The sequence below is a fragment of the Hermetia illucens genome, chromosome 2 (genome assembly GCF_905115235.1).
Source record: "Hermetia illucens chromosome 2, iHerIll2.2.curated.20191125, whole genome shotgun sequence".
NCBI lineage: Eukaryota > Metazoa > Arthropoda > Insecta > Diptera > Stratiomyidae > Hermetia > Hermetia illucens.
Window position 1 is genome coordinate 91,093,929 of NC_051850.1, and position 23,179 is coordinate 91,117,107.

Sequence of the window (23,179 nt, forward strand, 5' to 3'; positions counted from 1 at the left end):
GATTTCATCATCGTAGCTTATCGGTTGTGATTTTCGACCCTAGATAGGAGAAATTGTCAACGGTCTCAAAGTTGTATTCTCCTATCCTTATTCTTCTTCGTGTTTGTGTTTGACCAGTGCGGTTTGATGTTGTTGGTTGATTCATCTTTGGTGCTGACGTTGCCACCATATATTTTGTCTTGCCTTCAATGATGTGCATCCCAAGATCTCGCGCCGCCTGCTCGATCTGGAGGAAGGCAGTTTGTATGTCTCGGGTGGTTCTTCCCATGATGTCGATATCGTCAGCATAGGCCAGTAGTTGGGTAGAACATCAATCATAACAAAAACTGATTGGGACCGTAGCAAAAACTGGTTCGAATTATTTCCAAATTGTATGACCTCGTTTCCTTTGCATCTCGCATTAGCCACAAACAAACGTTAGGATTGTACATAATCATATGCAGCTTTAGCAAGCCTATGTACAAGCATAAGGTAGAATTTGAAATATTTAAATGAAAATGGGTTTGAGCGTTTTGGGAAAAGGTACAAGGTTGCAACGTTTTTGTAAATTAGATAAAATTAGTCACTGTGAAAATTAAATTTTTAAAATAATCGGGACCGGAATTAGGAAATTGGAAGAAGCGTTTTATGTACCAAAGGTAACACATTTAGTACCTTTTGAAGTTTGTCAGTACTTTAGTACTTTTTATCATTTTTGTATATTTTATTAAATAGGTACTTTTCAACAGAAACTGAAGAAAATGTAATATTTGGTAAATCACCGAAAAGATGAAACGGTAATTTTACGCTGAGTAGTTCTGTACTCTGCCAAAAGTAAATACAATGGGTTTGACAGAAAGCAGTATGTCTGCAGTTAAGTGAATATTAAAACTAAAATGGAAGTTCGAATTTGGTTGGCTATTAATTAAAATTCGTTCATTTCTCCTGTTCTGCCCATACTTTCGCAGTACCAGGTGAATTTCATTTTCTTGGCTTTCCTTGTGTGATCTGTATTACGTCGGAATAAATATTTTGGTCTTGCCAATGTATCGTTTCATATGTGCTTAGATATGCGTTCTTCAACCTCATTTTTTTTTTGCAATTTACCAACAATATTGACAGTTGGTTACACGATATACAATACGTGGTTATGACTCAAAATACAACAACAGCGATGAACATACGATGAACGCTAACCCCCTCTTAAGTTCATGCTAGGGTTAACATAAGACATAAATAAATAACATAAGACAAACGTGCTCAAAGCTATCAAAGACGTTTTTCGTTCCAGAAGGAATATATTTTTAATCTTTATATTATACTATTGTTTATATATGATTTTGTAGCATATTTTATATCGAATAAGATGTATAATTTTCATTCTTGCTGTTTTCGTCAATATTTTGGGCGGAAATAAAAGTGCTCACGAATTTTTCACCGATAACACAATAAAAATGGAAAAATGGGCAAGTATAGGAGTTAGGAGTGCAGCAAAAACTGCACTGCACCGCTGAAACAAGGAGTCAACAAGCCAAAAATCAGATTCATTGGAAGCGTCCTGCACTCTTACTCACTGGCGGTGTGGAAGTCACTTTCTTTTGTGAAATTACGTTCCCTGACCTTTTTATCCATGATTTCCCACAGATGTTCGATCGGATACAAGTGAGGGGTTTGTGCATTGAAGGGCGTTTATAGGATTGTCGTCTGGTCAACTCTTCAGCATTCGAGTTAAAAGTTTCGGATTATTGACGTATATAAAAATCCAATCGTTGCCCAGTTTGTCACGAGAATAAGTTAGCATAATTCCGATAATAAATTACAGTATTTGGCTCCAACCAAAAACAAGAAAGTACCATTAAACTCTTACGTCCGCCTCCAAGTTTGACCGCGGGACCTTGGTGTTTAACACCGTAACGTTTTCCAGAAGACAGTCGAACACGATGAATACTTTCTTTTGAAAAATAATGATAAATTTTGATTAGCCGAAGATGCAGCGGTCCAGCCTTTGGCACTCCATTTAACGTGCTCCTTCGCGAAGCATTATCTTGCATAACAGTCTTTCCCAATGTTAATGGCTTCGGAGTTTGACGAATATTAATTTGTTTTACATGCCTAGACCTATAACAACATAATGCAACATAAAAAAAATTTTCATTGACCACCGCAAAATATACTTGTCGCGATTCTAAACTTGCACGAGTTTTCGGCCTAATCTGCGACATGAGGACACCATTTTAAACGGATCTTTTCACATAATACGGACGATGCGCCTCAGTTGATTTTCTCGGATGTCCACTACCCTTCTTTCTTGCAACCGGGTTCGTGTTAAGGAACAGGACTCTCAGACTGGGATCTTTTTACAGCACTTTAACAATAAAGGGCTTCACCTTCTCGGACAAGTGTTATCCAACAACAGAATAAATCAACAATAAATTAAGAAAATTACTTTGAGGACGTTTTCCTCCGCCAGAAAAATGAAGGAAAGTGGTTACTTTATGAAAAATTTTCAAAAATTGAAATTACACATCTTATTCTATATAAAATATGCCACAAAATCATATGACATAAAGATTAAAGATACATTTGTTTTTCAACGGCAAATATCTTTAAAAACTTCAAGCACTTTTTTTCCGCCACTTTATTATATGAATATTCTAATGAAGTAATGGTAGTGTCTAATCCAGATAGGTATATTTGCAAATTGATACCAGTGGTATCCAATATAGGTACTATATATGTACATATTTATGCTTTGTTTCTCACAAAGCCTTTATACCCCCCTTTAAATTCACCCCATACAACCACATCTTCTTCAATGTATGGGAGTCCTTCTCCCTTAAACTCAATGCAGTCATGCTAATCATTGCGCACGAAGGGTACCAGAGACTACACGACCAAAATTTAATCGCAATAGCTTTAGCTCCTCTCGAGTAAATGACTGTGACAGACAGACGCAGAGACAAATATCGAACCCATTTTAATAAGGTTTTACTTTACATAAAACTTGAAAAACCGTTTGAAGAGAGAAAGAATCAGTACACGACTAAAAAGTTTTTGAAAATGGCTAAAACAAGAGTCGGATATTAGATTTATTTATTTCCCAAATAGCCGTATTATGTGTATCTTTGATTGGTTCGTCGAATTAAGATATTGTTATAAGATTTCATTCAGAGTCGTTTTCTAATCGTTTAAACCGAATGCTGTGCTGTTCCACGAAGGAAAAAATATTCAAAAAAGCACATGGAAACTTGGTTCCTATATAATTCGTTCGACCTAGAAGACCCCCGGCTAGTTCTCAAAGCTGAATTCATTGGAGCCCAGACTAATGTTTTAAGATGTACATACATACATTCATCATGTACATTCCGCAATCACCTCTGCTTTGCCATTCTTCTGTTGAAACCATCGGTAAACCGATTGGCCTTCATATTCAATTCAAATGTTAACCAGATTTCTTAAGAGCTTGGACAGACGAGGTAAATTAATTTTTAGTAATAGACACTCATACACATACGAGCACTGTGCATATGTTAAATTAATTATTAGTTTTTTGGAATCACTTTTACACGTTTGAAGGCGGAAGTTTTATTAATATAGAAATATTCCATGATTTTAAAAAATGCGATTTATTTATGCGAAGTATTTGAAAAGATATCTTATCACTGAAGACCACAGGCTTCACGTAACACCAAAGAAATTTGGCGAAAAGCTATGAAGTCGTACGATCTAAACAGCCGAACTAAATCGTAAAATCAAGCACCATCCAAATTATTTCCCAACCAGTTCATTGCTTCTCACGTTGCATGACAAGTAGCGCCATCTTGTTCAAATCGAAACCTATCAAAATTGCGAGCTCCAGTTGAGAATAGTGAGCAATCCGTTATCATGGTTCGATTAACAATCACGTCCCATTAAACCTGACTTTTGAATAAGTATGGACCGATAATTCCGCCGTCCCACAAGTAAAACTAAACCGTTGTTTTTACTGTTAAAGCTGTAGCTCTTGATACTCTTCAAATTATTCATCAGCGAAAAACTGCAATTTTCATTACTAACGGATCCATTCAGCCAGAAACTCACCGATCCTGGGCACCCTAAATGCCTCTAAATAGATGAAAGACAATATTAACTGAACGCTGATTTCCGTAATACCGCTGAATGATTTGAGGATGTTGATATGGCCTCAGTTTTTCTATGATGAGTTGCCAAAGAATACTGAATAAAAGTTACATGACAGTTTAGCACGAGTCACGTGCGATCTACTTAAAAAACCTTACTTTAGAGAAAGGTCCAAATGCATCACCTTATGAGAGCCCTGGACTCCATTGGAGGCCCAAACAGCTATAATCCTGGAACCGCTGTCCTAGTTTTTGATGATTCATTGAATCAGATATCAGATTTAACCTCGTCATGAACCTAGACTTCACAAAATGACTGAAAATGCCATCAATGAACTCCGATGGGTGAGCTTTTATTTTATAACTAATTTATGACTCGGCAAGTCGGCGTCTGATCAATCTCAGTGTAGCAACGTTTCTCGGCAGACATTGCAAACAAGTCAGGAAATCGTTGTGAAAGACTTCTGTGTATTTCTTATACGAAAATATTTGAGTGTTCGTCTGTTCCATTTGTACCTATCACATAATGTATGCGCGTATGTATATTATCTCAGAATATTCACTTTAGCGTGATACTGACATTCATAGTCTTAGAATTGAGCCTGAAGAGACCTACTGCCCTACTATTGCTTTGTTAATAATAGTGCGATTTCCACCAAACTTGGTTAGATTATGCTTTATATCAAAGCCTATTTTCTACGCGATCCTAGGATGAACTTAAGGGAGTCTTATAGTCAATTAATAGAAATTACAGCAATATGCTACTATTAACTTTATTTTACAGATATCGGTGTGGACGGTATATCGGGGTCTAGGCACCGTACATTGGCAGCCTCATGATTTTTTTTTCAGATTTTTAGGTTCGGTAGGTTTTGAGAATAGGTCCGAGAAAGGAGCGACCACATTTCAAACCCCACCCTTCCCCATTTTGCATTAAATATCAGATATATAAGATCAGCATTGGAAAGTACCACCCGAGACCTTTAGTGAAAAAAATTACACACCCCCTTTTAGCTGTTTCGAGACTCTCCTGTGCGGGCGATCATAGTTCCCACCTTCCCACAAAATTTGGTGTCAGTCGATACAATCGTTTCTGAGAAAAGTGCGTTTGACAGACAGACAGACAGGTTGCAGGTGTTGCGAAGAGCATATTAGGGCGAACACCATAACTGACCTGCCCGCATCTCCTTCTAGATAAAATTATGGTGCTCTTCCCTCCGCATAAAGGAAAGCACAAGAAACATAAACAAGCATTGAATGTCTTTACTTAGCAGGAGGAACTTGCCGAGATTTATAAGCGAATCGGTGCCAATAAAGCCCCTGGTTTAAATAATAATAACCGTTGGTGGAAAAATCCATATTGAATCAAGGCCTTGAAGTTTGTTAGAGCACTTCATATAAGACCGTTACAGTACACAACAGTACACTGTAGGAGGCAATGTGGTCAGCATTGCGTTCGCCCAAGATTATTATACCCTGATTTGACTCAGGTACCCATTCATAGCTGAGTCAACTGGTACCCGAAGTCAAATCACGATACAAATCTCACTGCCAACAGTGAGATTTGAACCGCGACCTTCCATACGACAGCCTCGTGTTCTAACCACTCAGCTATCCGGACTGGTTTGGATGTTGTTCCCAACAGAGCCCTTAAACTAGCTGTTAGAATCAGACCCTACTGACTTATCTGCATATTTGAGGCATAAAGAAGGAGTTTGGCCCGATTGCAGGAAGCAGCAAAAACTAGTTTTGCTACCGAATCCCAATAAACAATCAGGACATCCATAATTATATCGCCCAATTTGTTTTATAATCAGTTTAAGAGTTTGGTTTTCGTCAAGTGCATTCGACGGTCAACACCGGAGACTTGATTTCGAAGCTGGCTCGAGATGCGATGGCCTCTAGTATTGAATTAGGGCCTTGAAGTTTATTAGAGAAACTTCATTCAAGGCCGTGAAGGTACACTACAGTACACTGCACGGGGCAATGTGGACAACATTGCGTTCGCCCGAAATTTGTACCCTGATTTGACACAGGTGCGCATTGACAGCTGAGTTGACTCGTATCCGACATCCAGTCATCATATCAAATCACTCCGTCACCAGTGAAATTTTAACCGCGACCTTCCGCAACGACAGCCTAAGGCTACGTTTAATTCAGCCAGCTGGGAATGGATAGACTAAAACGGGTATCCCTAATTATTTGACTAAGCTCGCCGAAATAAATTTACCTCTTGGATACGAGACGGATGAGGGACCTAAGGAATACACGGTCACAGTGGGAGTATCACAGGCTCAGTATTGGGTCCTCTCTTGTGGAGTGTGATGTACAACCAGGTCTTTGTCCTTCCCGTACCAAAGGAAGCCACGATAATGGGTTTTGCAGGTGATCTATGATCTATCCACTATGTTGAAGTGAAAGCTAGCGAAACCATCAGCTTTGTGTATGGCTGGAAGTGGTTCAACTTGACTTTGCAGAACAAAAGACAGAGTCCGTTTTGATTGCCAACCATAGAAAAAGGAATACAATTAGTATTCGTATTGGTGATCACATCATCACTTGAAAGCCGGTTATCAAATGCCTGGGGGCGATAATTGACGTAAAGGTCAATTTCAAAAGACACCTTGTCTATGCCTGCGAGAAAGCGGCAAATACCACCGTATCGTCAGCACGAATGATACCTAACATTGGAGGTTCAAGGTATAGCCGAAGATTACTTGTGACCGGAGTGACACCGGTCTGGAAGGAAGCACTAGCGTGTGAGAACAGTTGGAGGAGAGTAAACATAACTTACAGCTTAATGGCACTAAGGGTGTCCAGCGCCTTGAATACAATCCCGGGCGAGGCAGCCCATCTCAATGCAGGAATGGTCGTGATGGAGTTTCTGGTAAGTGAAGCACATTGTCTATACAAGAAATGGAGAATGAATCTACCTGAAAAGGATACAGAATGCCGAAAGACGACAAGGCGGGAGTCGCTGGAAAAGTAGCAACAATGTTGTGATAACTCGTAGAGAGGTCCCTGATGGATGACATTTTGCCACCTGCGCTGCACCAAAAATTTATTCGCTTGCAACCTGATATTTTTCCAGTCTTAAGTTTAATGACCAAATGGTCGTTTAAAGAGACTTTGATAACTAATAATCAATGTTGTGGTTATAACCGTTGAATACGGTAATTTAAGAGTTACTGTGGAAGATTTACAAGTCAACAGAAATACAACTAATTAAATTTTGGAGGACTCATATTAAAGTTTATATGCATTATTACGTATATAAAAATGTTATCAAAAATGTTGAAGTTGTTGTATCTATACAAGCTTCGTTGATGATTTTACAGTTATTGCTTTGTTTCATTTATGATCTTTTAAATTCAGTAAATTGGAAATTTCCTACCATACCGGAACCACGTTTGTGTTCATTCAGCTTTATTTTCCTTCATTTGTTGAAATTTTCCATTTTCCAACTTTTGAATGAACTGAACAGCTGATACCGTTCCACTACCTATCGTTGATGAAAATTTCAACCATTGTCATCAACTGCTATTGTAATATTCTGAATAAACATTCAAGAATAGAATTCAGACGTGGGATTCTGGATATTTGCTTTGCTAGAAGCTGATTATATAATAAACCAACTTGCATCCATTATAGAAGATAATTGCTATGTGGAAGTCATGTAAATTTGATTCACTTTACGACGTGTATTCAATTTAATTTGCATTTAAGTGAGCAGTTCAAGATAGAAATTAGTTCTATTTCTATTTCACTGTTGGTTATATAGTTACAGTTTCCTTAACCATTGTTGATAGAAAAAGTTTGAATCGGGGCAATAGAAATTGCGCCTTCAATGATTGAATGTCGACCTAGGGAAAATATTGGTAGGGGTCGCCACCTACGCCTAAGTTAACCTAAACATCAAGTTAAGTGACACACTCAACAGCTCTTTTTCGAATACCATATACAGCATGGTTTTCTTGGAAAGTGACCCCAAAAGTAAACCACCAGGGGAAGCGAGAGAAGCTTTTTACGATACAGGACTTCGGAATCCCTGTGCGGCGGGTTTAGAGGATGAGTAAGAGGGGTCTTGTCTGTTGATATCCAAAAACCAAAGTATCTTAATAGCATACAGCAGGGAGTAAAAGCAAACTTATCCGAAAACTTATTCATAAGGGGGCAGGTTAGACGGATGAGCAATTTAAAATATTGATCCCTTGATGTTCCACCATCCGCCGCATGTTATCCTGTTACCCTGTAAGGAGGCAGGTTTAATCTTCCCTGATTGTCACTTAACAGAAAGGAATCTTCTTACCGGTGGAGTAAAACCTTCGGAATTAGTCTTGATACAGTTTCTACAGACATGTTAGTTCCGTCCTTCAGAAGATCTGTGCATAAAGAATAGCGATCGCAGCTGGCAACAACGTGTATTTACTAACCGCCCTCTTTAAACAAGTCGGAATACCGGAAGCTCGCGCTTCGGATATAAAGGTTTTGTGTTCATCTTATGTAAGAAATTCCAACGCATATTTTGCTATCCGTATTTAGCTACAAATCCAACATAATCCTTCATATTTTTCCAAACTACGAGACATACGTACATATTACAGCCATAGATATTACGCTCACCCTAAACAAACAAACTGCCTATTTCCGAATACTGTACACATATATGCACGTATATAAATTGATAATACCCATATTTCCGATTTACTTCTTATATCTATTTGAATTAGGCACTACCCGCAAAGTTCATTAGCACGCATATATTATAATATATACCTACATGCACACATGTCTGGCCGGCAAATAACTAAAAAAACTAAAACAAATAATTCTCTGCGACCCAATTCATAAGAACTTATTTCGTTGTGGTATTGACGAATTGATATGTGATGATGACGTCATCAGGTTGTAGAGTCCAGGAAATTCACAAAAAATTGTAAAGTTTCACCTCCTATAACTTTGTTAATAATAATTGGATTTTCTTCAAACTTGACCGAATTCTGCATTATGTTCTTCATTACACGCATGCCAAATTTTGTACTTCTGGGATGATCATAAGGGGGGTGCCGGGTAAATTTCTAAAATGTGGAAATATACTATTATTAACTTTATTTGTGCAGATATCGGAACCGGATATATTTTGGGGCCTAAATTTCGTAAAGATGCGCCACTGTAATTTTTTTCAGATTTTTCGGTTGGATAGGTTCTGAGAACGAGACCTGTTACACTTTTTGGGGGTCATATTTTGAGCGCTCACTCCTCCATGTTTCACCCAATATCAAATATTGCACCAGTTTCGAAAAGTACTAATTGAGACCTTTCATTTGATACCCCACATGGCTACATTCTGTGAAAAAAAATTTGCACCCTCCATTCACATGCATGGGGAGCCCCCCTTAAACTTAACACAAGACCGCCACTTACTGCATGTAAAGGGATCACCAGATTACATACTCTCACCAATTTTCGTGACAATCGGTCCAGCCGTTTCCGAATAAATCGGGTGTGACAGACAGACAGACAGACAGACAGACAGACGGACAGACAGACACCGTCTCGATTCTAATAAGGTTTTGTTTCACACAAAACCTTAAAAAATGCTGAAATAACTGGAACGCATAGAAAAACATCATCTTGTTCGATAAGAAGCAAGCTAATTTCCTATGAGATTCCCTCCCTGCCTCTCCATCACTATGAGGATAAGGAAAAAGAGATCTTAAAATTAAGGAGACTTTATTTGGCATTCATAAAATAATTGTTAGACAGTTTGAATACGTTGTGCCAAGCAAATAAGTAGACCAAACCTGCCAAAATTTGCCAATTTTTTGGATTATTGTATAGATCCGCTTTCGCGATTAACAATAGTCGATTCAGATGTTCACTTATGGTAGGAATTCTTATTCGGATGTCGGATTGGTCGACTTGGCTGGGAATGCATACCTGAGTCAAATCAGGGTAATGATCTCGGGCGAGCGCAATGCTGACCACATTGCCTCCTACAATGTACTGTAGTGTACATTACGGTCTTGAATGAAGTGCTCTAACACACTTTAAGGCCCCGATCCAATATGGATTGTTGCAGCAACGATTATTATTATTTATTATTGTTAACTCCTATTCGCGTTTTAAACAAAACCTTAAACAACAAGCAGAGAAGCACAAGAACCTGATAAAAATGGCAGAGGATTAGGCGTTGTTGTAGACGAAACGAATTTTTTTAGGCATCTCTGTGGTGAGCCGATTTGACATAACAAGTAAACAGGTTGGATCCCATGGTACTAAGATTATTAAGAGTTTGATCTCATCTTAAGAGAGTGAAACTTTTGAAATTCGCCTTTTGAAGGTTGGGCTTAGAAGCCTTTCGCGTAACATGGGAATTTGGACGATCGGTCTGAGTATCGAATTTAAGTGTATGATGATAAGCATCAAGTGCGTCCATAGGTTAGTGAGAGAGGATAACTATTAATAAGATTAAACTGGAACCGGAATATTCATAAAGCGATATGTAGGAAGGAGTTTTAGGAAGGGGTGAGGAGTCGGGAATGTCCAATGGAGGGAAAGAGGAGAAACTACGATTAGAACCTCTGGTAATCTGTTGGAAAATTGGCCGTACAGGTGAGAGTGGAAGGAGCAAGGAAAATATAACCGGGAAATAAAAATGGAATAGAGAGCAAGAATTTTCGGTAACACATCCGTGTAATTATGGTAATACATTCGTATGGGGAAGGTAGAACCAGTTCAGTACGAAACGGAACCCTACCAGCTTTGTCCTGGTCAAACCGTGTGATCTCCTCCACAGTGAAAACCACCCTTCAAAAAGCTCTGAATTCAAAATTTTCGCATCTAGTAACGCATCTGAGATACAGATGATTCAGAGGTGAAAAATGAGGCATAACAGTCTGGTTCGTAGATCTCCTACACGGTCTTGGAAAGAACCTGTCACACTTTCGAAGTTCCCATTTTTCATCAGCTTTACACATGAGAGAAAAGCGCTGGAATTAAGCGGGTTTTGATTATTATCAATAATGCCTAGACATGAAAAGTTACTTGGGTATTGAAATGACGTTTAGAGGGGAGCTAAGGATGCTATGCTGGCACACATAGGCGGCATGTTGTATTCAAAAAGATTCCATCCCTGAAGTATTGGTATATGCAAATCTAAATAAAAACACTTGCAAATAGACAAACCCGATGTATTATAATACTAAGTTTAACTCAACAAAGATTTTTTAACATTGTAATTTTCTTTCGAATTTTCTCATCAATGGGCTCGAAAAAGAAAATCTGTTACACTTTATAGCCGGTGCTTGGTGAACCGTGGGGAGGCTCTTCGCCGCATGTGTGGGATACCCACTACTAAATTTCGTGAAAAGTGGTTTAGGCGCTTTCGAGTGAATTGTTTGTGTTTTCAGAAAGGTTTTGACATACATAAGAACGTTGCTCTCGGAAAATTTGAATTTTGAAATTTGAAAAATGTTTCATAAAGCCATTATCCAACCGTTATCCACCTAGTCCTATTTTTTGCCAATTCTATTACGAACCGAGGGTACTAAGAATCTCGGAAGTTGCAACCACATTACAGGTTAATTTAACAATTGGAATGCCGTTCTAGAAAAGCCGCCATAAAACAAGCTACTTGATAAACGATATTGCATCGTGAGTCTATAAGAGTGCACAGCAAATATTGATTTACACATTCTAGATAAAAACTAAGCCCAATGAACGCTCATAACCCATTGAGATGAATGGCCGAGGAATCATCATCGCGTCCTTGACTAGGCCAGCAATCTGATCTCTTACAAAGCTTGTTTTGGGAAGATAATGAAATCAAAACATAGTCTTATCCATAGTAAAACTAAAGTCTTCAACAAGTAAAGGTCGAATTTTTCCTAGCCCTGTTGTGCATAGAACAACATCCGGAATCATAATGCCCACGAATGGAATATAATTACATTTATTTTTTGTTGTTTAGAGGTAAATAAAGGTAGCTCAAACCCACAATGATGTCAAATTAAGTATAATGAAACGCAAATCTATAGGGATTTCGCAAGCTATGTTAAGTAGAATAAGAAACAGGATCCAGTAGTAACACTATAAGTGATCATCCATAGTGTATACCCCAAAAATATGCCCAAATCTGCGATTTAAAATATATCGAGTAACTGAGGTTCATCATTTGCGCAGGTCACCAACGTTTGGGACATGGCTACGGGGTCAAAAGAATTTCCAAGTCTACACATTATTCATGCTACAGCATATAGTGATGAATTCATGCATGCAAAGCGATTCACACCCACAATAAAACACTTCAGTCTGCCCAGAAGCTTTGGCATAATTACCTGCATACGGACTGAAAAGATAAATTATAGCTGAGCCCTATGGATAATCGCTCATGGTTTATAATTGATAGTGTATTGTTAAATTTACGGAGAGGAGCTATTGGACTCCGAGCCGAATCTTGGCAAGTTTATCTATCGACGCTCGTTAATCCATGAAGGCAATATTCAGAGCGGATTAGCGTAGTATGTGAAGTTTATTTCATATCCCGTATTAGGTTGTTATCATCAACTGTTGTTGGTGTGTTAATTACAGATGATGAAATACCTCCATTTTGGTTGGTACGTCATCACTTTATTTACTCTTATTAGGCACGTTCGGTTTCAAATTATAGTAGCGGAAGGAACAGAAAAAAATTTACTACAATGGACTGTGTTTGGCTAAGTTTATCCAGGATAAATTGAAATTTCGGTGTAGATTCAACGAGATAACAGCGGATCGATTTCCTAGGATAATCTGCAAGCTATTGCAATTACACTTAATCCCTACAATATAGATTTGAATAATAATCTTAAGAATACTGGGGACTGTTCAATAAAGAAATAATAACAATTAACAGCAAGCTTTACATTGAATTATTACAATGCATTGAAATTTACATTCTGGAAATTCATTTCAATATTTCTTTTCACAGTTTTTAGTCCGAGGTAAGAATACAGCTGAGTCATTTGACCAGAAAATGACGATCGCTCGGCTGAGCTGTTCTTCGATTTTTTAAGATCGTAAGTCGTTCTTAACCTCAGCCCCTATTCCACAAACTTGTCTCCGTTTCCCCCCTCCCACTCGTTCAGACGTCCTTGCAATTTTCACGCTTTCTACAGTCACCAACAAAATCCTATTCCAGTTGGCCATAATAAGTTTGACGTTGCTGCCAATTCACCTTCCACCTGTGTCGGAGTTACCATTATCCATGATCATTATATGGTTTATGTCCGGATAGTTCAGTGTTTGACCCCTAGGCTGGCGTACGGAAGGTCAAGGTTCAAATCTCACTGGTGACAGTGGAATTTGTATCGTGATTTGATACCAGCCGACTTAGCTGTGAATGAGCACCTCAATCAAATCAGGGTAATAATCTCAGGCGAGCGCAATGCTGACCACATTGCTTCCTCCAGGGTACTGTGTTACGGTCCTGAATGAAGTGCTCTAACACACTTCAAGTCCCTGATCCAATACGGATTGTTGCGCCAACGATAATTATTATTATTATATGGTTTATAATAAATATGTATGCATATCTTGGATTCATTGGCTATACCTGCGACGCATACTCAAAAATCTGGGCTCTAGACAGGAGCTTCTAATAATAGGTCAAATAGCAAAACCGAGGTGAGAATACGAGGTCCGTTGCCTGTTAATGAACTTGACTAATGAACCGGCAAAATTTAATGAATAAAATATAATAAAGATCATACCATACAATATGAATATGGACATCAGTTGCACCATCTGTTCATCGACTTTAAAGCCGCCTATGATAGCATAGCCAGGGTAAGACTGTACACGGCCATGAGAGAGCTCGGTATCCCGATGAAATTGATAAAACTGACTAGGCTGACCCTGACCAATGTGCGAGGCCAGATAAAAGCAACAGGATCACTCTCAAGACCATTCGACATCAACAACGGTCTACGACAAGGGCCCTATCATGCGCCCGCTTTAACCTGGCCCTCGAAAAAGTGATCCGTGATGCTGAGGTAAATGCAAAAGGTATGATCCTCTTTAAGTCCACCCAACTATTGGTCTATGCTGACGATATCGACATCATGGGAAAAACGATCCGAGACGTACAAACTGCCTTCATCCAGATTGAGCAGACGGCGCGAGATCTCGGGCTGTATATCAATGAAGGCAAGATAAAGTATATGGTGGCAACATCAACACCAAAAACCATCCAACCAACAACATCAAACCACACTGGTCAAACGGGAAGAATAAAGATAGGAGAATACAACTTTGAGACCGATGATAATTTCTCCTATCTAGGGTCGAAAATCACAACCGATAACAGCTATGATGATGAAATCTGCGCACGGTTGTTGGCAGACAATAGAGCCTATTTCAGCTTACGAAAAGTTTTCCGCTCGAAACGTCTCACCATAGGGTCAAAGCTCTTACTGTACAAGAGAATGATCTTGCCAGTTCTCATGTATTCCTCGGAGACTTGGATTCTTAGCAAGAAAAGTTGCAAACTATTGGCCACGTTCGAGAGAAGAATCCTCCGAACAATTTTTGGTCCCCTACATGAGGATGGACGATTCCGCAGCCTACATAACGACGAAATCTATAAGCGATACCATGACTGTCAGATTGTGGATAAAATCCGACTCAATATCGAATTGGTGAACCTCAGCGCAAGACCGGGATGTGTGGAGTTCCTTATTAAGACAGGCCTAGACCGGATACCGGTTGTTGCGCCGTTGATTATGATGATGTCCTTCTGTTTGTTCGTCATATCCAATTTATTTAGAAGGAGTGTAGGCATTTGTTTCACATTGTGTGTCTATGCAAATGACGCAATTTTGTGTTAAGTTGACGAGGTGGGAGATTTCGATAGGGCTCATAAGCGAAAGAATAAATCTGAAAAAGACCGCGACGAAGCCCCTATATACATGAAAACTATTTTTTAGAATGCATCCCATTTCGAAATCTGTTGAAATAAAGTCATTAATGGTGTATTACCATCTTTTTGAACTTTATTAGAACGCTATCCTTAAGTTCAGCTTGGATGTAAAAACATTTGGGATGAATATAAATCATAACATGGGAAGTTTTGTGGAAATTTTACTATTACTAGTAAAATTATTCTCTATCAAACTTATTCATTTCTTGTGGGTTTATTAGCAAAAGCAAGGCAAAAGTTATCAGGTTGTCGAGAGACCTGCTCCATTAAAGTTAATTTACATGAAGTAGGCTCGAATTTGTGATGGGAAAACATGGTTATGGATTGTAAATTTCTGTAACAGCCATCGTCTCGGTATTATCACCACACTGTTCAAACATATGACCTGCCAAGAGGTCGGCTGGGTGTCGACTGACGGACACCGAATATCTAATCATATCAACCATATGTTGCTCAACGGCAGATTTAAGCATTGTGCTCTGAATATGCGTAACAAAGGGAGAATTGACATCATCATCATCATCATCATCATCAACGGCGCAACAACCGGTATCGGGTCTAGGCCTGCCTTAATAAGGAACTCCAGACATCCCGGTTTTGCGCCGAGGTCCACCAATTCGATATCCCTAAAAGCTGTCTGGCGTCCTGGCCAACGCCATCGCTCCATCTTAGGCAGGGTCTGCCTCGTCTTCTCTTCCTACCATAGATATTGCCCTTATAGACTTTCCGGGTGGGATCATCTTCATCCATACGGATTAAGTGACCCGCCCACCGTAACCTATTGAGCCGGATTTTATCCACAACCGGACGGTCATGGTATCGCTCATAGATTTCGTCATTGTGTAGACTACGGAATCGTCCATCCTCATGTAGGGGACCAAAAATTCTTCGGAGGATTCTTCTCTCGAACGCGGCCAAGAGTTCGCAATTTTTCTTGCCAAGAACCCAGGTTTCCGAGGAATACATGAGGACTGGCAAGATCATAGTCTTGTACAGTAAGAGCTTTGACCCTATGGTGAGACGTTTCGAGCGGAACAGTCTTTGTAAGCTGAAATAGGCTCTGTTGGCTGACAATAACTGTGCGCGGATTTCATCATCGTAGCTGTTATCGGTTGTGATTTTCGACCCTAGATAGGAGAAATTATCAACGGTCTCAAAGTTGTATTCTCCTATCTTTATTCTTCCCGTTTGACCAGTGCGGTTTGAAGTTGTTGGTTGGTTGGTTTTTGGTGTTGACGTTGCCACCATATATTTTGTCTTGTCTTCATTGATATGCAGCCCAAGATCGCCGCTTGCTCGATCAGGGTGAAGGCAGTTTGTACGTCTCGGGTGGTTCTTCCCATGATGTCGATATCGTCAGCATAGGCCAGTAGTTGGGTGGACTTGAAGAGGATCGCACCTCTTGCATTCACCTCAGCATCACGGATCACTTTCTCGAGGGCCAGGTTAAAGAGGACGCATGATAGCGCATCCCCTTGTCGTGGACCATTGTTAATGTCGAATGGTCTTGAGAGTGATCCTGCTGCTTTTATCTGACCTCGCACATTGGTCAGGGTCAGCCTAGTCAGTCTTATTAATTTCGTCGGGATACCGAATTCTCTCATGGCCGTGTACAGTTTTACCCTGGCTATGCTATCATAGGCGGCTTTGAGAATTGACATCGGCCTGAAGAAATACCTCATATGATGGTCCCTTACCTTCCGTGCCGCTTCTGCATCTACTTGCATACGTCCACTACCTGACCCGGTTGACGTCCATCGGTGGAAAACTTCATTCCTATGCAAACGGTTTAAACTCTAAACAACACGCCCGGGAATATTGATGAACACTAGGTCGCTATTAAAAGTGCCTTTATCTCTGGTGGGGAAGAAGTTGTCAGCTCCATATCGAAAGGGTGTCACAAGACCTGGCTGAAGGAGGAAACATGGAGGTGGATGAACGTAAGGAGGTGATTATTCTGTTGATGGCTGCGAGAAGTGCAGCCTGGCAAATAATGTGGCAAAAGGAATTCTACCAGTTTGATGATGAGAGAAGCACAAACGGAAAAGTTTGCAAGCGATCGTAAGCATTTAATGATTCTGTAGGCGATGTTAACGGTAGGGTTCTCATCCACGATAATGAGCAGAGTAGCCGAAGAGGTAGGTGCTCCTTTCTTCACCACAACTCTGAAACATATAACCTCGATTGCAGTTCCACTTGTGGATAATAGCGTAAGCGATACTAACGTGCGGATACGGATTGTTTCCCCAAAAAAAACGAAATTATCTTTGCCATCAACATGCCGAAGCGAAGTAAATCCGCCCTACAAAGAGGCAATCTACACAGTGTTACTACGGCCACTCAGGCGTAAATCCCAGAGAGTGTCTGAAAGGGATAATCATGACGATTCAGAAAAAGTCCACTCATTTTGACTGCAAAAACTAGAGGTGCATTTGCTATATTCTCGCCCTCTGCACTGGATTGACCTGTAACGATCACGTTAACATACTTTTGTTCATTGTGGGGCAGTGTGAACAGTTTGATCAGCGCCCTATTCGTTCGCCATCGATTTCAAAAACGTTTTCGATATTTTGAAAAGAAAGAATATCTGGAATGTTCTACGTAGAAGGGAAATTCTGGAAAAACTAGTAGCTGTTATAAGGGCAGCATATGATAACGCAAAATACCAAGCGCTAGATAGAGATAAAGTCGCAGAGAAATTTGAAGACCTTTTTAAGGTTTTCTGTAAACACAAAAGCTTATTCAAATCGTGTCTGCCTGTCCGTCACACGCAGCATGCTGGTGAGAAAGCGAAAGTGGTAATGAGTAGGTCACATATTAAGGAGCGACACCAACTCCACTTCGAGTATTCATTGTCGTTAGATCGCCGACGAACGAGTCACTCTAGAGTTATGTTCCGTTGATCATAGAAAGAAAACTTGCATCTCGAAAAATCACTGAACAAGCTCGATATTCAGCAGTATAAAAAACAGCTTCCTCAGATCCTATAGAGTCAGAAAAGCAAATGTAATGAAAATTATAACATTTACTTGTCAAAGTCTTGCAGATCAAGCCTTATGGCGTTACTGAATTCAACGTTAGGTCTGAAATTATATAAGACTTCATTTAGTATGAGATCTGTTGAAGATATGTTGATAATTTCTGCTGAGCCTTAAGTCCTTTAATTTAATATTCTCGTTTAAGGATTTTTAGACAGTTTATAGAATTTACTGTGTCAAGGGTGGGTCGAGCTCGAATAACAATACCACCTAGAATCCCCTCTGACAATCAGGTGAGAGTGAACACTGAAGCCATCCACAACACAACCCTCCGCGACACCTATAAGAGGGAAATGGATGCCGCAATAACCGCAGTCAATAGAGGACCTGGAGATGAAGCATCAACTAATGATCTTCACAACCACCTGAAGAACGTTATCATGGATACGGCCACAAATATACTTGGCCCCAGCCGCAAAAGGAGTCGGAACGGCTGGTTTGACGATGAATGTAAGCTAGCAACGGAACGGAAGAATGCCGCATACCGAGTAATGTTGCATTCTCAAAGAACGCGGGCACGCGCAGAGACTTATCACGAACTCCGTCGAGCGGAGAAGCGACTTCACAGACGGAAAAAGGAAGCCTGGGAGAACCAACAAGTCTGTGAACTAGAAAAGTACAGGGAGCAACCGCACCAGGCGCGGAAGTTTTACCAACAAGTCAGCAGGATGAAGCCTTATACACCTCGATGCTCATCCTGCCGAGACAAAGAGGGAAATCTGATTTTCGACAGAATGGGCATATTAGAGCGATGGGTTGAGTACTTTGATGAGCTACTGAACAACCAGAACATCGGCGAGTTGGAGGTCCCGCCAACTGAAGACGACGGACAAATACTGCCACCACCAAGTTTAGGAGAAACAGTCCGTGCAATTCATCGGCTAAAAAATCATAAGTCGCCAGGAGCCGATGGAATTACAGCCGAATTGGTTAAATATGGAGGCGACCAGTTACACCAAGTGGTTCATCAACTTGTGCTCAAGGTATGGGACAGCGAATCAATGCCTGACGATTGGCAGCGAGGCATAATCTGTCTCATACATAAAAAGGGAGATATCACACAGTGCAGCAATTATAGAGGTATCACGTTGCTGAGTACCATCTATAAGATATTCTCCACTATCTTGCTAGGCCGGATAGCCCCATACGCTCAGAACATCATTGGCCCATACCAAAGAGGCTTCACTCCAGGCAAATCAGCAACAGATCAGATTTTCTCTCTGCGGCAGGCGATGGAAAAACTGTTGGAATATGGACAACAGTTGCACCATCTGTTCATCGACTTTAAAGCCGCCTATGATAGCATAGCCAGGGTAAAACTGTACACGGCCATGAGAGAATTCGGTATCCCGACGAAATTAATAAGACTGACTAGGCTGACCCTGACCAATGTGCGAGGCCAGATAAAAGCAGCAGGATCACTCTCAAGACCATTCGACATCAACAACGGTCTACGACAAGGGGATGCGCTATCATGCGTCCTCTTTAACCTGGCCCTCGAGAAAGTGATCCGTGATGCTGAGGTGAATGCAAGAGGTACGATCCTCTTCAAGTCCACCCAACTACTGGCCTATGCTGACGATATCGACATCATGGGAAGAACCACCCGAGACGTTCAAACTGCCTTCATCCAGATCGAGCAGGCGACGCGAGATCTTGGGCTGCACATCAATGAAGGCAAGACAAAATACATGGTGGCAACGTCAGCACCGAAGACGAATCAACCAACAACATCAAACCGCACTGGTCAAACACAAGCACGAACAAGAATAAGGATAGGGGAATACAACTTTGAGACCGTTGACAATTTCTCCTATCTAGGGTCGAAAATCACAACCGATAACAACTACGATGATGAAATCCGCGCACGGTTGTTGTCAGCCAACAGAGCCTATTTCAGCTTACAAAGACTGTTCCGCTCGAAACGTCTCACCATAGGGTCAAAGCTCTTACTGTACAAGACTATGATCTTGCCAGTCCTCATGTATTCCTCGGAAACTTGGGTTCTTAGCAAGAAAAATTGCGAACTCTTGGCCGCGTTCGAGAGAAGAATCCTCCGAAGAATTTTTGGCCCCTACATGAGGATGGACGATTCCGTAGCCTACACAATGACGAAATCTATGAGCGATACCATGACCGTCCGGTTGTGGATAAAATCCGGCTCAATAGGTTACGGTGGGCGGGTCACTTAATCCGTATGGATGAAGATGATCCCACCCGGAAAGTCTATAAGGGCAATATCTATGGTAGGAAAAGAAGACGAGGCAGACCCTGCCTAAGATGGAGCGATGGCGTGGGCCAGGACGCCAGACAGCTTTTAGGGATATCGAATTGGTGGACCTCGGCGCAAAACCGGGATGTCTGGAGTTCCTTATTAAGGCAGGCCTAGACCGGATACCGGTTGTTGCGCCGTTGATGATGATGATGAAGGGTGGGTGTTACCCAAGTAGTCAGACTGTCCCAACCTTCCGCCGGGAATTCCATTTCCGTCCGTCCGACTACCCTGAGTCTTACCTGTTTTTTAATTCAAAGCCTAGGTCCTCTAGCTTTCTTTTGCAATATCTTCTTCTGCTTGTCGTCGAAGATCTTCCCAAATTCAAGGTATCTGGGCCGTATGAACTTATTCCCAGATACCATTATCAGATTAGTTACAACTGTATACATCAGCTTCCTTTTCTTCCGCTTTTCCAAGCAGGAGAGAACGATCTGACAAGCCAAATGTAACCTGTCGCCTCTATTTTCTGACTGAAGTTTCCTTCTGCCTGACTTCCTCGTTCGTATTCAGGGAGATTTAGGCGAAAATGTCATCGACGGACTGGCTATAGTTGGGCTCCACTTCCTCCCATTTTGGGAGTTGCTATATATACTCCAGAAAAACGGAATCATCGTAAACTTCTGTGGAGTTGGACTTAGGTGTTTGCTAGCCAACGTTTAAAATGATTTTACGTATTCCCCTGGCACCAATTCATCAGTCTCACTACTGAGCCTTTGCGGAGAGCGTATGGACAATGTAAATTTTTGCAATAAATTGCGGTCATTTTCGTAATGGGAAGAGTTGGATTCTCAGTGAAGTTTTTGGGCTATTATTTTGTACCTTTCTTTGCAATGATACAATTACATTGGAATTCACTTTCCTTTTAAGGTGGTCCACATGCTGCTACGGCAGGTGTAAATTTTTGTTCACCGAATACAGTCGTGTGGGGTATCGAATAAAAGGATTCTGATATTTGATGTAAAAGGAGCGTCTATGGGGACTGGAAAATCGTATTTTTTTTCTCGATCCCATGCTCAGAAGCTACCCATCCCAAAAACTGGAAAAAAATCAAATGGTTAGGCTCCGAAATACCCTCCAGGCATGCTCAAATAAGATTAGTAATAGATTATTATTATATTCTTGAGAAATTGACTTCAAAACCCCCCCGCAAGTTCAACATAGACACATTTTTATCGTAAAATTGTAGTCTTCATTAATATAGAGAGCATAATGCCACGAACTTTTAATCGGTCGAAGTTGTTGTTGTCATGAAAATTCACTGCAATCTAAAAATTTGAACTTCAGCATCATACTAAGATTAATAGTGTGACATATATTCTAACTGGATAAACATTACGTGCAAAGTACAAATGTCAAACTCAAATATTCTTTCATAGAAAATACACAAAACCTTTCATACCTAAAACGCCCAGCACCCGATTTTCGACTTAGTTGACTATATATATACTATTGACTAATGGTAGAATTTACACTATTTGTATTCTGAGACTTTCCTTGCAAATTATATTGAAATATAAAATCTTTTATGTTCGATTTCTGTCCACAAAACCCTCAAATAGAGAGCAAATAGTGGAAAAGTCCTCTTCATTTAGGGGGAGGAAACTTAAAAACATTGAATATCTGTTCAGGTGCCTTCAATATTCCGAAGCTAGTACTAAAGAGCTTACCAAAGTAGAAGAAGTCTGCAGCCTCCAAAAGACCGATTATATGTCGATATCGCCACCTAGTTCAAAGGACACTGTTTCGGAAAAACGGAAAATGCACACTATCAAAAGTTTTCAGTCGTCTTTTGGGATCATACACTTATTTTATTTACACTTTAAGCCCATTTGTTAATAAAAAATCCGATATCCTTTTCGGCGTTTTCATCGAGGACATTAAAAAAATTCAAAATACATACATATTAGTAAACTCATCGAACTTCACAAATTTACAACTTGGAAGACCAAAAACGTTAGTAATTAAAATGTTCGGTATTGACTGGAAACGTGAAAATATAATGATGGAAAAATGCCGGTCCTTGACTTTTCTACTGATATGGGTATGTGTGGGCTCCGAATGGTGCCAATTGTATTCGTTTCGAACGGTTCGTTGCAGGTTAGAATGTCTGATTATTCAGATACGTATCAACTAATATAGTAAAATATGAATTCAACGTTTCGCTGGTTGCCAGCGACTAAAACTTTTATTCAACGACTCTTGCATTAAGTATAGTATGAACTTTTTCACATGTGAACATTAATAAATGCGATTCGTTTGGAAGTAGAGTCGGAGAATCACGAGACGAGTGTCGGAGGTTAGTTTAGGTTGGTATCAATTTAATTCACACTATTCGGCTTATTATAATCCCGTGGATTGTTCAATCCAACGAGTACTTGCGTGTGTTAGAGTATCTGAGGTATACCGGTTCTACGGTTCTGCGAAAATAGAATTACGTTTGAAAAAAATTGTTTTCGGTGATCTTTGTTTGCATTCTTATGCCGAATGCACTTCTGTTGGTTACGATCATGTCAGATCACTAGACCAAAGTGGAAATCATATGAAATTAATCAATAGATGCTGATCTTGCAATAAAGTATTTGCCTCCTCCACAGAACTGCCCTACGTTCAGCACTATTGAATATCAGAAAACCAGTTACGGAGGCAAATTTAAAATGGTTGTTGATGTGTGCTGCTCTACTATAGTAGCTAATAAATGTTTGCCAATTTGTGAAGTAACTGGTATATTGAATCGAGGTTATAAATGTGACATAGTTTCACAGAACAAACTTCTTGATATTGGTTGGCTGCCATTCGATTCGGCAAACAA

General features: G+C 40.2%; 1 protein-coding gene across 3 annotated transcripts in view; it reads right to left on the bottom strand.

The window, feature by feature from the left end:
- Positions 1 to 23,179, bottom strand: part of LOC119649630 (proton-coupled amino acid transporter-like protein CG1139) — a 246,042-nt gene that overhangs the window by 117,507 nt on the left and 105,356 nt on the right. For 2 of the 3 annotated variants that reach the window (XM_038051873.1, XM_038051869.1), the window contains exon 1: positions 22,038 to 22,558. The exons of the other annotated variant lie outside the window; for it this stretch is intronic. The gene's annotated coding sequence lies outside the window, so the exon portion shown is untranslated. Of the gene's footprint in view, positions 1 to 22,037; positions 22,559 to 23,179 lie in introns of those variants that run through there. 3 annotated transcript variants of the gene reach the window in all.